The sequence below is a fragment of the Dipodomys spectabilis genome, unplaced genomic scaffold (genome assembly GCF_019054845.1).
Source record: "Dipodomys spectabilis isolate Male_0828 unplaced genomic scaffold, ASM1905484v1 ptg000108l, whole genome shotgun sequence".
Taxonomy (NCBI): domain Eukaryota; kingdom Metazoa; phylum Chordata; class Mammalia; order Rodentia; family Heteromyidae; genus Dipodomys; species Dipodomys spectabilis.
The window spans coordinates 1,538,366-1,555,283 of NW_024870785.1; the positions used below are offsets into that span (position 1 = coordinate 1,538,366).

The 16,918-nt window shown below is 37.3% G+C and overlaps 1 protein-coding gene across 1 annotated transcript in view; it reads right to left on the bottom strand.

Moving 5' to 3' along the window:
* The window catches only part of Dph6 (diphthamine biosynthesis 6), an 85,973-nt gene that overhangs the window by 39,556 nt on the left and 29,499 nt on the right, over positions 1–16,918 (bottom strand). The gene's annotated exons all lie outside the window — the stretch shown is intronic.

Below are 16,918 nucleotides of genomic sequence, written 5' to 3' on the forward strand. Positions count from 1 at the left end.
CTTTGCCTGATAAACATGATGATTAAATAGCACACAGAGAAAACCTTTGATACTTTTTAAATTAAATCCATGCCCAGCCTAAGGGCTGTGTCTGATTTCAACTAAATGTGTCAGTTAATCAGATAAAAAATTATCAGTAACTCAAAGAAACAGCAGCCTTAGGCTTCATCAGTGCCAGGGAGAGCTGAACAAAATAAGACATTCAGACAATATCATATTATGTGCAAAGGTTACTGATAAGCCTGTAACTAAACAGAACTGCTTACCCCAAGTCCAGAAAAAATGTTATGTTCAACATTTAAATTATCTTTAAATTTGTAAAGGAAAAACTGTAATTTGGAGAAAAGGCTAAGAACATTTTACCCATACACACATATATAAACATGCACACATACACATGTGTATTTACACAAACCCTTATTTAGAAAGTAAAAAGATGCAGTGGACTTAGAAAGTGGAAACTCCATTCTCTATGAGGTTTTACTGAAAAAGAACTTAATACCAACACTGTTTGCATGAAGTTATTTCAACCATAATACAAAGTAAACCAAATATGTAGCAATTTGTTAAGGGAACAAATTCAAGACCATTTATCCATACAGTTCCCAAATGAATTGTATGTAATTTCATCAACTAAAAGAAATCTGAGACAGACTAACATTATAGCAAGATACTAAATTAATTACAAAGAAAAAAAGAAAAAAATTTTAACTCATAACAATAATCAACAATCATTCGCAGCATTACTAGTTAAAATAATGCATATTATCAAGGGTGTGACTGTTTCAGTAAGAGGATTTTAAAGCTCCTGCAAGTATTAGATAGATAGGTTGGTAAACCCATACGTTTTCAGAGCATGATTTGACTTTCAAAGCATTCCCAGATTCCTCCTTAAGATTGCTTTAACTAGAAGGCAGCTATCTTATAAACCGATGCATCAGTACCAATAACAAGAAAGAAACCACATCTGAAAAGAACAGAAAATGATCTCTGAAAGGCATGTGGGGCAGTAGCTATGAAAAAAAAAATCATTTATAACACAAAACACAAACCCGTAACTCTCTGACAAAGAAGCTTTCAAGTTACAACTCTCAACCTTATTCTGGCCTTCTACTGTGACTGGATAATTACTTAACTACCAGATTCCCATTTCTCCTCACTAAGAGAAGCTCCGCAGTGAGTAGACCCATGACAGAATCAGGAAGGGGCCAGTTTTACACAGACACTAGCTCCCAATTATCAGACAATACAAAGAGACATTCAACAATTTTAAATGACCACTTTAAGATGTATGGACACAGAATTATTATGTCTTGCAGTTTTGATTCTAAGTACATTGAAATTTGAAGGCATGTGAAGTGGTACTGTTTTCCTGCTTTACTGTTTTCCTGCATGCCTTTCAGTGGAAATTCATCAAGGACCAACCTTGGTTAACAAAGGTTAATCCTTCCTCAAGTTTTGCACACATTTGAACTCACCAAACAGTTACTGAAAAATTAGTGGTCACCAATCTCGCTATCCCCAGCAGTCCCCGGGGCTCTCTTCTTGTCCTCTCCGGCACGGGTTTTTAATTAGCGATGCCTGCTCCCTTTGACCTCTACCCGTCTCAACACATCACAGCACTGCAATCTTACTCTCTACAACTTGAAACCCTTCACAAAGCGTTAATAAATGGCTTACATAAGAAGCACAATGATTGATCAGTATTAAAAATTCTTAATGAAAAATGGAACAATCTTAGAATTTTCTTTTTCTTTTTCTTATATTTAAGTAGTTGTACCAAGGGGTTTGAATTCAACAAATCAGTTTATTAGTGTAACGCATCTTAGAATTTTCTACAAAAACTACCATAAACTATTTCAATGAGACATAATTCTATTAACTGAAGGAAAAAATGATAAGTCAATTAATTAGTCTACTTGTTATTGGATTATAAATATAATTCACTATCTTTTCAAATGTATCCTAAATACTTGCTATGTTTAAATGTCCCTTTCCAAATTCACGTTGAAACCAATTTACTATATTAACTGGTGTTGGAAGGTGTTGGAAGCTAGGGCCGTTAGGATAACGACATTAAGTGTATTTCACAGGAGGTTTCAGGTGTCTCAGCCTGTGGCATCCCTCCCCATGGAGCAGTGTCGCAAAGAAACACTAAAATGAGGCCAATACCTGGATAATGGACTTCCATCCTTGTAAACACTAAAAAATAAACTTAAACCCAGCATCAAGTATTGCTAAAGCAGCAGAAAACAGATGAAGACAATAGTGTAAATGTTTTTATTTTCTTAATCTAATAATACATTTTATCAAAACATTATCATTGGCATGCAATGATTGAAACAAATCAATATTAAACTTTGAAAAAAATAAAGAATATAATCTTGAAATAAAAGCAAAGTGAAGAAAAAACAAACAGAAGGAAAGTGTGATCTTAAGTTTATTTTCTACCATTCCCTGATTTTTATAGTAATCTAATTCTGTTCCTAGGATGTGTTCAAGGCACAAGAGTTTAGAGTCACATAAAGCAAGTCTCCCAAGATTCAGGAAACTAATGTTATTCTTCACTGATAAAGTACCATCAACACCTTAATAATTAGAGATTAACGCTATGTAGGATTCAATCTCACAAGAACTACATAAGTAGAAAATATTTTACACAGGATGCTTTTAAGATCTAAAGTAGTTTAGATGGGGAACCAGTGGTTCATATCTGTAATCCTAACTATTCAAGAGGCTGAGATTTGAGGAGCCAGGTTTGAAGCAGCCTGGACAAATCTGAGAGATTTCAATTCCCAATTAATCATAAGATAGAGGGAAGCAGATGTGTCACTCAAGTGGTAGAATGCGAGCCTTGAGCAAAAAAGTGAAGAAAGAGTATGAGGCCTCATCTTCAAACCCCTGTAATGGCACAAAGGAAAAATATTGATAGTAGTTTAATCTTTTTATTCATGAACAAAATGTTTAAATTCTATTGAATTTGTTTTATATGCTAAAATAAGTATTTCATTAAAGTAAGAAGAGAAATCGCCTATTTTAGATTGCATGTAGTTTAAAGATAATAGTTTCCAAATAAGCAAAAAAGAAGAATTTATTCTGTCTTTTCTACAGGAATCTACTATTGAATAACTACTAGGTAACTAATGGGTGAAGAGTCTCTCTTGATAAAGTGCCTTCTTTAATGAAATATGAAGGACAGAATTGTATCACTATTTTGCAATCTCTACTAACTAAAGATAATCAATTCTATCAACAGCTAACGTCATTTAAAAAAAAGATAATTAGTAAGTATCTTAGGATTGGGGAACATGCAATCATTTATGGGCTACCCTCTACAGGAAAAGGTCATTCCTGAATCTGATCAAGCATCCAGATACGTGCCATCCCAGAGAACTGTGTCACTGATGGAAATGCTGTACACAAACTATCTAATCTAGTAATGTCTATACACGTGCAGCTACTAGTCACCTGAAATGTGGCTAGAATGACAGATGAAAAGATTCTCAAACTTACTTTTAATTAAAGTTGAAATGTACATAATAACAATGTGGATAGTGACTACTGTATTGGACAAGGCAGATTTTGATCCAATTGTGAATTTACAGGAAATTACAGTAAACAAAGTAACAGAGTAGGAAGGACTATAAGGATTTAAACAGTCTGAAGAAAACTTTCCTGGACAAGAGACCTAGATGATTAAAAAATGAAGTGAGAAACTATAGATGACAAGAGACTTACTAGTATATAATATATTGTAAAACATAAATCTGTATTTGGATACTGTCCTAATAAAAGATTATCAAAACAGAACAAAACAAATAACAAATCTTTGACATTTATGAAACCAATGGAAATTGAATATTGATTAAAGAAAAAACCACTATGAATTTTTAAAATGTATAATTATATTTCTATTACGTTAAAAATGAAAACTTTACATTTAGAAATAGATAATGAAATGTTTACAAATGAAATTTAAGATCTATGATTTGATTCAAATATAATGGAAGATGAGAAGTAGATAGATATGTATATAAAACAAGATGGGCTAGGAAGGGAAGGGCTAGTAGGGGAAAAGCAAAGGAAGGGGTAACAATGCTCAATAGGAAATGTACTCATTACCTTACTTGTGTAACTGTAACCCCTCTGTATAGTAGCTTCACAATAAAAAATATTAAAAAAAACACAAGATGGGCTATGACTTGATCGCAGCTACCTAACAGGTGAATGAAGTCTATTGTATATTACTTTTTTCTAAAAGTGGGTATTTTTTCTCTATAGAGAATATGAGAGATAGGACTTCTGAATGGAGGATTTATTACTGGGCAAATAATATCTCCCCCAAAGAAACAACAAACTTGGACAAACTATTAAAACAACTACACCTCAGGAATCTGGAAACTGACCAAAGGTACGTGCAGAATTAAGAAGTCTATGAAAAACTGCTTCACTTTGAGAGTCTAGGGCAGTTTTAAGAGTTGTTTTTATAGCCAATGAGGGGTAAGCTATGAAAATCAGCAGTTTTATTGGTAGAGGGACTGATTATTGCACTTAAGACTAAGACCAGGAAAGTTTCCACACCCAGTATCCTCGCCGTAGTCCTTGACAACAGACAAATGAATGGTAAAGACCAACGGCTCTGTCAGAGGCTTCCATCCTGGCTGAATAAAGCAAGACACCTTCAGACCCACCAGAATTTTGAAAGCAGAACCAGAAATGAGACAGAATAGTCAATTAGCAACATGTATTATGTTAAAGACATCAAAAAGGTCAAGCTGCCAACATATCCCCAGCCAGCCATAAGTCTGTGCAGAGAGGACAAAATGGGAAAACTTACACAACCTGACTGCTGAACATTCTAACGTTACTATAAAACCAGAATAGTCACGGCAATAACACTGGAGTAACAGTAGGTATATAAGATAGAACAGAAGTGAGAGTCTAGAAATGAACTTTCACACCTACGGCTAAGTAATAATGAAACTTATTATTTAGCAGCAGGAGGAGGGCAGGGAGGAGGAGGGGAGGGAACAAAGAAGAAGGGAGAAGGAAGAAAGGAAAGGGGAGAGCAGATGCTAAGAGGATGAAGTGTACTATAATGGGTGACAATTTACATGAAATGTTCTGAAGAAGGAAAGCAAAGATTGTGACACCAATTCCAGCTGCCCTTTTAGGGGTTCTTTTTCCTGATTTTTGCTTTGCTTATAAGCCTTTCCTCCCTTTGTCTGTGAAAACTGCCCAGAGTCCTCTGTTGGACCTCTTCTTCATTAAAATCCAGCCGACAAGCCTGCCTTCCTTTTCAGCTTAAATGTTGGGTATCAGTCAATCTCACGAGACTGCAAATGTGCGCCTGAGTCAGGGGCAGGGCCGCGGTATCATGGTGCAGCGCCCACCGGCCTTCCGCGCACCAGCGTTTAGCTCAATATGTTTGTAGTGCTCTTGCGGCCCTGTGAAGCAAACCTTGCCATGGTCCTTTGAAGCTGCGGTCCTGGTTCCCCCATGGTACCCCAATATCCAGAGATAGTGAGGCCCACATGACACCCCATGTCCAGCAGTAGCCATGGTGGCACAAATCTGTAATTTTATCACTAAATGACACTCTTAAAATGGCTAAATTTTAAACGTCAAATTATTTTAAGTTTAAAACTATGTCCCAATAGATATAAAAAAACAACCACAGGGGATGTGGACAGAAGGGAACCTTACTTCATTGTTGGTGGGAGTGTAAACTTGTTCAACCACTTTGGAAAGCAGTATGGAGGTTCCTCAAAAGACTCCACATAGAACTCCCCTATGAACCAGCAATCCCTCTTTTGGGCATTTACCCAAATGTTTACAAACAAGACCACACTAAAGCTACCAGCACAACTACGATTATAGCAGCATTATTCACCATAGCTAAGATATGGAACCAACCCAGATGCCCTCAGTAGATGAATGGATCAAGAAAATGTGGTATATATGCACAATGGAATTCTATGCCTCCATCAGAAAGAATGGCATTGCCCCATTTGTTAAGAAATGGAAAGACTTGGAAAAATTATATTAAATGAAGTAAGCCAGGCCCAAAGAAACATAGGTCCCATGGTTTCCCTTATTTGCAATAACTAGTATATGTCTGAGACAAGCGGAAAAGGTCAGATAAGGTGATGTTAGGGAAATGAACCCCAAGATAAGGACACAAGTGGCTTTTTCTTTCTTGCGATTGTTTCTAACAATTTATAAGGTGATTTCTTTGTTGCTTTGTACGTCCCTCCCCCACGGTATAACCCCTGCTTTCACTGTATTTGATGTTGGTATAATTTGTGGAGGGGAAGGGAAAAACAAATTGTTTAAATAAGGATACAGGTGGACCCATTGCAACAATGAGATGTACAAGATGCTATGTCGAAAAACAAACTTTACAACTTCTGTGAGGGTGTGGGGTGTGGGGGTGTGTGTGGGGGGAGAGTGTAGTCGTGGAGATGGGAGGGCAGGGATGGTAGGGGAAAAATGAAGGAGGAGGCAACAATACTTGATAAGGAATGTACTCATTACCTTGCCCATGTAATTTTAACGCCTCTGTACAGTATTTTCACAATTAAAAACTTATCAAAAAACAAAATCAAACCACCACGAAGACATAGGAGAGGGGAACAGGGACAAAACAAGTCTGGCAACAGAGTCATTCCTCCCACTCGGGAGACCAGGCCCAAGCCCCCTGTGCATAGCAAGCTTCTTACAAAATATAGCCTCATTCCTGTCTGGATAACTAAGCGGACACTGCCTGCTACAGGTTGTGGGCTGCCGAGCCGAAATGCCGAGTCTCTGTGGGCCCTTCCTTCCTGCCGAGAGCAGCAGTAGGAGATTCTGTATCAGTAGTTCTCTCTTATCATAAATATAAATGAATAAATATTCATTAACACATATATGTATATATGTACGCATTTAAGTCGTAAACTACATTAACGTGGTTTGTACCCTTGTAACCAAAGAGCCAACTGATATATATATATATATATTTTTTTTTTTTTGGTCCAGTCGTGGGGCCTGAACTCTGGGCTTTGGCACTGTCCCTCAGCAGTTCAGCTCAAGGCTAGCGCTATACCACTGAGCCACCTTCCCAGCCCCAAAAGAATATTTTGTACGTACAAAATATAACTAGATTTTCAGGCAAATTATTCTCTTGCAGGCAAGGGCACCACATTTTTTCTAACATATACTTTTCTCTAGTCTTCAAAATACCTACCCAAGAGCAAGTATTTGTGTTAAGGGGAAAGCACACAAAGAAACATGTGTGTGTGCACACACATACACACGGCTCAAAAGTATATGATAGAATAAAATCCTTTTCTGGAGCTGTGCTTTGTTTTTAGGAGGATGAAGAACAAATTCTATACTTGCCTGTGTAGTTTCATTTATCTAAGTATGTACTTTTTTTAAAATAACGTTAACAAGGGTTACCTGGATTATGTTTTCAAATATTTTTCTGAATTAAAAAAAAATCTAATAAGCCTACCCCTAAAAAGTAACAGGGCTATTTTTGGCAAACAGATTTTAGACAAAACCACTGGAAATGTATAAGCCCAGAAGGAAAGCCTTCTATGCAGAAGGGGCACCCAAGCTTAATGAAAGACCCCAGGCTAAAAAAAGACTATTTGAGCAATTATCTCCTTACTTGGCCTAAATCTATTCCAGGCTCACTAGTGCTTTTTAAACTGCACCCTCGTTCTTTGGGCTAATTTGCACTTCACTTAACAGTAAAGCCTGAGATGCTTGTGGCTCCTCCTTACTTTACTTCAAGGGAGTGGGGGTTGGGGAGGAGCAGAAAAGACAGGCTGAGCTGTCAGTCAAAAAGAGAGGTCTGAGGTAGACCAATAGAATATGCTATATGACACACATAAATGAGCTACCCTCCATCAGTGTAAAACAAAATTCCCGTGGTCTATTTCACAAAAGGGCCGATTTAAATCATTATGTTTTTAAGCCATATGTGACCACATAGAGCCACAGAATGATACCAATCTGTTGGGCAACATCTCATTTTCTTTAAGTCCAAGATTACACAAAAGAATATTTTCTTATAATAAATTCATGTGTGCCTCTTCCTTCATGCTATTTTATTTAGAATTCCTCTCCTCTGAGATAGCCTCCTGAGACATGCATCTCATTTTCATGAGGGCCCTGAGAGACTAAAGCATACAGTATTTACTTCGGTACAGTATCAACAACATATTGCTGAAGATTTCATCTAAAATAATAATAGAAAATGTTGAGCCATCTTTCCATTTGGAAAAATATATCTGGAAGAATGTGATATGTGACGAAAGCCACATTGCTTAAACACATTGTGCTGCCTGAGCTTGCTTTAGGAATTTAAAGAGAATGGTATGTTCATACACATACATAGGATGTTAAGGAGTGGAAGAAGGAAGACCAAGCAGTAGTTCTGACACTAGGGAATAGAGCGCCTGGCTACTTTCTTGGTCAATAGTGAAGTGATGAGATTGAGATTTGTAAATCAAAAAAAATTTTTTTTTTTGCCACAAGATAGACTGTTCATAAAATTTGTGTCCTAAGCCAAATTCTACCATTTTTTCAGTGTCATTGCAGATTAATCATATGATCTATTTTGGTCAACAGCACATATGTGGTAGTCTTATTTAGGTTTCTCAAGTACTCGTGTGTATACATTCCTTCTCCTTAGAAACAGATGTGGGGGGGGGCACGCATGTATGCACATGCACCTTATTATAAAACACTGGTTAGTGTGACAGAGGGACTGCAAGCTGGAGACCCAGGAAGGCCTGTGGTGAGGTGGGTTTGGGTATTGTTTTAGTAATAGTATTTGAGCGGAGGGTCTCACCTTTGCTAGGCAAGCACTCTTCCTCCTGAGCTACAATCCCAGCCCTTTCTGCTTTGCTTATTTTTCAGGTAAGTAAGGTCTTGTGCTTTTGTGTGGGCCAGCTTCCGACAAGGAAATTCCTGCCGCCATATCCACTGTGGCTAGGCTAACGGCCTCACCACCATTCCTCGTTAACTTTTCTAAGGACTTGTCTCAACCAAAATCCATCTCTCCATTCAGAGAAGCTAAAATTACACGTGTGTCACACCATACCGGACCACTAGTGGATTCATCTGAAGACCTAAAAGCCAGAGAACCAGTGGTCTAGATTCCAGTCCAAGTGAAGGGTTGAGAATCAGGAGCTCTGAGGGCAAGACCAGATGGATGTCACTGCTTCTACAGCCAGGAACAGACTCTCCCTCTACTTTTCCCAAGCAAAAGGATGATGCCTGCCTACATTCTGGAGGTTACAATGTTGTACAATTGAACCTACTCAAATGCTAATTTCTTCCTCCCCAAATCTACCTAACAGGACACATCCAACCAGATATCTAGCTTCATGTAGGCAATCAATAGGCACAGAAAATAAACCATCACAGAGAGCAGTGAAACAAGCTAACTCAAGTTTTTCATTCAGACATGAGGCTATCTAGCTAAAAGATGGAAACGATACACCATACACGTGCTATAAGTTAATTCACAAAGGCTCACAGGCTTCACAGGAATAAGATTTAGTGTACAGGAGTAAGTTTTCTGAAGATTCAGAGAACTTTTCCTCTCTCAAAGTAGTATTCCCACTATCTCCCTCTGATTAATTTCCAGTTTCAGAGTATTGTTAATAATCATTGAATTGTTAAATATATGCTTACAAAGCAAGAATTTCATGTGTATTACTAACAAATCTTTATTACAACTTTATCAGGTATGTTCTTTACTTTTGATTTTGCCAATAAGAAACCTGAAGTAGAGGGTTTAAGTCACTCCCAAGCGCACAGGCAACGAACGTGTGCATGTTGAACCGGGTTGGGGGTTCCAAGGCCAGCTTGTTATCACTATACCAACCACCCAGGAAAGGTGGATAAAGACATAAATCCACTACTGTGGCTTGCATGAGAGCCAATGTGCAAATGTACATTTTCCTTGTACAAATGTACAAATTACTTCCATCTAAATTTTCGTACTATGTGGTTAAAAATTCCTGCTTCTATTTTCTACTCTAAGAAATACACTAACTTTAAGCTATTTGGCCAAGCAGAGTAAACTCAGGCTGATCCATGGAGATTCTCTCAATTGCTATCAAAATAGAGCTCATTTGAGATTATTCTCTTTGATTACAAAGTAAATCAAAGAATATTTGTAATACAACTGTCAAAGGACCACCATAAAGAACCTACACAAATCAATGAAACACAAAGCAATAGAAGGTACTCTCCCCACAAATCATCCAAGTGGCCAGTGAACACAGCTTGTGGACAATCATTGCAGGTCTGACAGAAACTAGATTTTCTTGGACTAATAAGATTTTTCCTTTAAAAGGAACTTTCCATTGTTTGTTTTAAAAGCAGAAAAGCCCCCAACACATTAAAGAAATACAAATTAAAACTATGATAAATAGTATTATACCAAAATGAGTTCCTTTACAGAAAGCAAAACACAACAAACAGACCATGTTAAGTGCTGATAAGGATGGAGAACAACTGGAATTCTCACATACAACTAGCAAGAAAGTAAACTGCTTATAGATATAGATTGTTTTGGAAACTATATAACAGCACCTTCTAAAGCTGAACATAAGCCTACCCTTTGACATAGTAATTTGATTCCTGCACATCCCTCTAATAGAAACAGGAGTACATATACACCTTAGCATGTATACAAGAAGCACTTGCTCTTGACAGCCCTAAATGGAAAAAATCCAAAGGAACATCAATACTTTTATGCATTTACACCCTGGACACAAGTTACTTCTATGTTATCAAAGTATCTCATAGATATAAAATAAAGCAAAAGAAAACAAACAAAAAAACAGACATAAGCTCACCAATATTATGATTCTAGTTACATGAAGTTTAAGAGCTGTAAAAGGATCCTGTGGTGACTGAAATTAGGAGAGCAGATCCTCACTAGATAGGTGAGACCAGACTAGATCGGGGAAGGCTGAGGGGTGACGGCATGTGCACAGAATCTGTGAGGTTCTCTCTTGCTGAAGTGCACTCCAAAAGTTTTTGTAAAAAAGGTATTTACTTTGTTGTTGTTGTAGAGGTGACATGCATAGGGATTATAGTTACACGTCAGGTAATAGGTACGCTTTCCTTATGCGCTCTGCCTTCTGTTCCCTCCCTCCCTCCCGTCTCCACCAACAAGCTGTAGAGTTCACTTTCATCAGTGTCCAGTGAGCTCCACTGCTGCACTTTTCCACCCCTCTTCCCTCAAGTTCTGTACCTTTCCCCCCACCCCTGAAGTTATACATGTGAATACACCATACACGAAGAAGACAGAATCATCAAAAAATAAAAATTTTTAAATAAGAAAGAGATCTCTTGTTTCTATATTTTGGAGTTCACTTCAATCGATTGATGGATCGATGGATAGATTTATATAAATATAAACGGGCACATAGGCATTGCTTAGTTGTGTTTCTCTTCAGAGTATCTGATTTTAGTCTCACTGTGTGTGAGTATCTAGAATCCTGTATAATTTATTATATCCTAGTGTATTTTAGATCTAATTTCTGCATACCAGAGAGAATATGTGCTGTTTTGTCTCTCTGAGCTTGGCTTACCTCACAACACAATTTGTTCTAGTTCCATTCATTTCCCTGCAAATGACACAATCCAAAGTTTGTAAGTAAACTTTTTTTTTTGCTCAAGTAAAATATACATATAGAAAAGACCATCAAAGTACATAGTTTGATAAATACTCTTTAACCCACCTAACACTGCAGGCAGTTCACCATCGGCTCACCTTCCCCTGTCAGCCACACACTACTGCACGGCCGTTCTGTCCTGCCCAGGCCTTTGCCCGGATGATCATCAATCACTCAGACCACAACACCCTTCTTGCTGGCACCGACTCAGAGGCTGCCTGACTGGAGAAAGCTCAAGCTCATTATGGAAGACATTTCTAGTCTTTGATTATTAAAGTCATTTTCAAGGCTTCTTCCTCCTGATCAATTGTCATAGCTGTAATTTTATGTTTAGATGGTTGATTTGATTAATGTCTGTAGATACTAATCGCTAATTGTGTAATTAATTGGTAATGAACACAGACATTAATTACTACGCTCTAAACAGATGCTCACAGTGTGTCTCTTTTTGCTATTATGATACTTAACAATGAATATGGGGCCAGTCACCCAATAAATACTCAACAAAAATGTATCAAATGTATTCTCAAAGCTCATAAACTTTATAGACTACGATAAGGAAAAGTTGCCCCATGAAGGCTAGAATGTGCTTGTGACCTTAACTAAGGATCACTATTCCACAATAGTGTGAAATTTGTGAAATTTATTTAATCACTTAATTGCAATAAAAGAAATTGCAAAAAATATATCAAATAAAGGGAAATATACTGAAACTTTAGTCAAGAAGTTGATATTTGCAATCCTTTTTTATATGAAAATTCAATTTTTGTTGTTGCTCACAAATGAATTTCAAATTACTGGCAACTATCATTTATATTAAAATATAATATTATCTAGTAGTTACTTAATCCTATTCTCTAAAACATTCCTTCCCCCTCCCCCCCCCCCCCCATTCAGCAAGTTTCCTAAAACTGCTAAGGTAAAAAGAAACAAATAACCATATCTAATAGTCAGAAGTTGAGAAAGCAGAGTTCCAGTCTAGATAATTCATTATTAGCTACAAATCACCTCCCTTTTATTTCTTCATTCTGTAGTGAGGAGATTCATTCATTCCATCATTCAAAATTTCAGCCAAACTTCAATAAAATAGAGAGAAAAAAATGGTCTCAAATGGTAATTAAAAGCAATAAAGTCAAGGCACAAAACTGACCTAAATCGGACTTTACTTATTATCTAATGTCATTACAAAACCACTTATGAAAAGTAGAGGGAATTAAGAGAATTACTATTCTTCTAAGATTATCCAAAAGTATAAAACTAGTATGATTGAAACAGTTCAAAAATACCAGTACAACAAATCAATGATAAAAGATGTCTGTTACTGAGCAGTGTTCTTATTTAGTATTAGAAACCTATGCAATACTAGCTCACAAACCACTCACCCTCTTTACTTTCTAATTTTCTAAGACTTTCCTACCCGTCTTTCTTCCTTGGTTCCTTTGTTCCTTCCTCCCTCCCCACCCCTTCCCTTCCTTTCCCTCCTTTCCTCCCTCCCTCCCTTCCTTCCTCCTTCCTACCTCATTCCATACCCCTCTCCTCCCAGGAAGTATAATAAAGTAATGGACATCAATGGAAGGTACCTAGTTCCTTGTTAATGAGAATAATCCTAATCCATTTCATAGTATGAGTAGGCACTACAAAATTCTTAATGTTTCCTACATTATTCCAAAAAAGCAGACACTTCCTAACATTTGGTAACATTGTTCATAATGCCATGTATTACTCAAGTTTCTGCTACTGTAACAAATGCCTGGGGTAAATCAGTTTTTAAAAGGCTTATTTTGCTTCACAGCTTTACAGGCTTCATTCCATGAATGAGTGGACATGTTTGGGGGCCTGTGTCAAGACAGTACAACATGGTGGAGTGTGTGGCAGGGGTGTGGAGTGGGTGCATGTTCCTAATGATCTCAGCACTCTCTCTGTCTCTCTCTCTCAGTACTCTCCCCCTTTAAACAGCACAAACTAGGGTTTGGCCTCACCCTTACCCTATTCTATCCTACCCTACACCCTACCCTACCCTGCCCTGCCCTGCACCCTCTACCCTGCCCTACCTTACCCTACCCTATACCCTACCCTATGGTATCATACCCTGTCCTGCCCTATTCTATACCCTACCCTATCACCTACCCTGCCCTGCCCTATTTCCTTGTCTCCACTCACGTAATTGTCTACATTTCAGCCCCTGAGCCCGTTGGTAACACGTACAGGACTGTGTGGCAAGCGTCCTACTTAACTTGGGAAGTACAGTGGCAATAGCTGAAGCAGTGCCAAGAGACGTCACTATTCAGTTTCTGAAAGTAGCATGCCTGTAACAACCAATCTGATAAAGAAAATGTCAGTCTTCTGCATTTCCTGGATTATAGACAATGATGATGCAATTTCTTCAGTGCAAAGTAGTCAAGAAGTTGGAAAAAAATTGTGCAGGGTCAAAATACAGTGGTGAGAGGAACTCAGCACAAAAACTCAGAGTACTATCAAATACCTAAGCAGCTTAGTCATCACAGGCACAGATGATTAAATTCGCCTCATTTCTTTAAACACTGTTAACTATCTTACTGAAAATGCTTACTAATTTATATTAAATTCTGAATATCAACATATTCTGACTAGACCTAATAATGTGGCTGGCTTCAGTGATTGGGATCCCAAATCACCCCTTGCTTATGTTCTATGTGCAGAGGCTAGCCTCAAGTTCAGAGTTCAAAATAATTCAACGTTTAATAGATGTCAGTCAGTAGAACACAAAAGTAACATTAATATTGTGCTGTAGACTAAACAAAAACAGAAGTCATCAGTCTTAAAAACTTAACTATTTTTTCAGCCTCAAACGGGAAAAGGCATTTTGGAAACACAGAGCTCATTAAAGAGGCCCTTTACACTGCCCTTGGAACTCAGGGGCTTTGCCTTACTGGTGGAACTTTAAGAATTAGATTCCTAATGACTATCCTTATTTATACTTGCCAGCATTTTAGAATTTCATACTCTAAATAGAACAGCTGACATCTGACATCGCAAAGCTTGACACTGTGAAGTTCACACAGTATGTCAAATCACTGGCAAGTCCAAGAAACAAAGAGAAAGAAAACTTAGATTTGTTAAGGAAAAAAAAATCTATCACTTTTTCCCTGAATCACTAACTTGTACTTTTACCTTTCTCTGGAACCACTGTCTAAAACTAAAACGAATCAAAATTAATTAAATTATAAATATTCAATTTCCCCAATACTGGAATAAAAACAAATCTCTAGGAATGTTTTGGAAAATTCTGAACCTTGAAAAAGAGCTGTTTACAGGCTTCTCTACATTTATAAGGGGGCAGGTAATAATGATGACTTGTATGACAATATTGTCTTTGTTAGTTTTGCCCCAAAAGAACTAAAGATTTCCTGATTACAACTTTGTAATTTAAGTCAACTGAAAAGATTTCTGTGGAAGGGAAACAAAGAAGAGTCTGAGTGCCAGCATTTAAGTGACTGTGTTACCTAGGGTTACTCTTCAGTGTGGGATACTGTGAGTACGAAGGGCTCCTGCTTCTACATGCAAGGTCGTGACCTGAACTCGCTGTCCTGGTGTAAAAGAGAAAGTTGTGCTGGGTCTCAGATGAACATGCTCCCCGGCCTCACCTCCGGCATCCTGCAATCACACAGGCCTTTCATTGAAGTGTTCACTCTGCACTGTAGCTCACTGTCACCATTTTTAAACAGTTGCTTTTTTATTGTAATGAGCCAATTATGAGCTAGTCACTCAAGCAGTCATTAACAATAGATTTTTTAATTGCATTTTTAATGAATTTTATTTTGGATAAAAGCCCTTAAAAGTACCTATGGCAAAGGGTAATCATACATTGAATTAACAGCAAAATCTGTTTAATAATGACTTGTCTTTTATTTACTACAACAAAATGAATTCCAGTGAGAGTGCTAAAAAACTGACAATGTCAGGCAAAAAGATTTGGGGCTGGGGGGGAGGAGATTGTGAGAGATTGTGTTCTGTGCGCCTAAAAAATTCTAAGGAAAAACGTGCCATTTTTGCATTTAATCATATCCTTGTTCTTTCCCAGATCTAAGATATAAACATCTCATGAACAGAAATTTGATATGCTTAGAAAATAGTATTAATATTTTATGCAAGTTATTACTTTACACAATTGCAAAACAAACTATAATGAAAACAAGAAAACTTAATAGTTCCAAAGATAGATTTTTGGTGTGATATATTTAAAGCTATTTCTTTATACTATGCAAAAGAAAACTCTTATCATGTACAAAATCTCATTCCAAAATCTTCATTTCAACAGAGTATGTGAATATTTCTAAGAACATGAATAAAGAGTAGCATTAAAATTTTATCTCTGAAACGAATAATTTTTCATGAAAACTTCAAAAAAGTACCAACTCATTCAAAGCATAGTGTGTTCATATCTGTTCATATAGTATAAGTCTGAATTTCTCAAATTAATTTGGTACTATTAGATTATAATTAAGAGCTTCCTACCTAGTGATTTAATAAATCATTCACTAGGAAATTTTAAGGAAGTATGCTGATATTACAAAATCCTCTCTCGAGGTTATACATGTGATAGACTGGGTTTTAAAGTGTTTGAATCCGCTAAAACCTCTCATCTATGTGATAAGAAAAAGTATGTGTACAAAATAAACATACATACATGTCTGTGTGTGTACAGAAAACTATTCCTAGAAAGAGTGACATGGTTCACTGTGATTGTGAGTGTTCCAGGTTTTAAAAACCTTGCATTTTCTGCCTCCAGAACGGGCTGACTGCAAGCAAGCGCCAGTCTCTGTGGGACGACGTCGACGGGGCAGCCCCTGGTTAATTAATCTGCAGGCCGAATGACAGCCTGCCTAGGGGCATGGTGCTGGCATCCCACACGCCGCCCAGTGTGCTTCATCCTGCACACTACGACTCTGCCCAACAGCAGCAGTAAGGTCTTCAGAGCCTTCCTTCTTCTGCCTAAGACATTCTGATTAATTAATAGAATCCCTCTTTATCTTAAAATTTTAATAATTTTGAGGCTGCAGTAAAGTTACACATCTATGCCCTTGATTACAGTAGGCAGTTGCTCTAATACTTTCCTTACAGACCCAAAAGGCTTCTTTACAAGGTATAAAGAAAATGAAAGCAAAAAATACTATAACGTGCTCAGAAATTTCAACCAGGCCATTTGATTTATTAATGTTTTTATATAATCCAATGTGTAAAAATGCAAT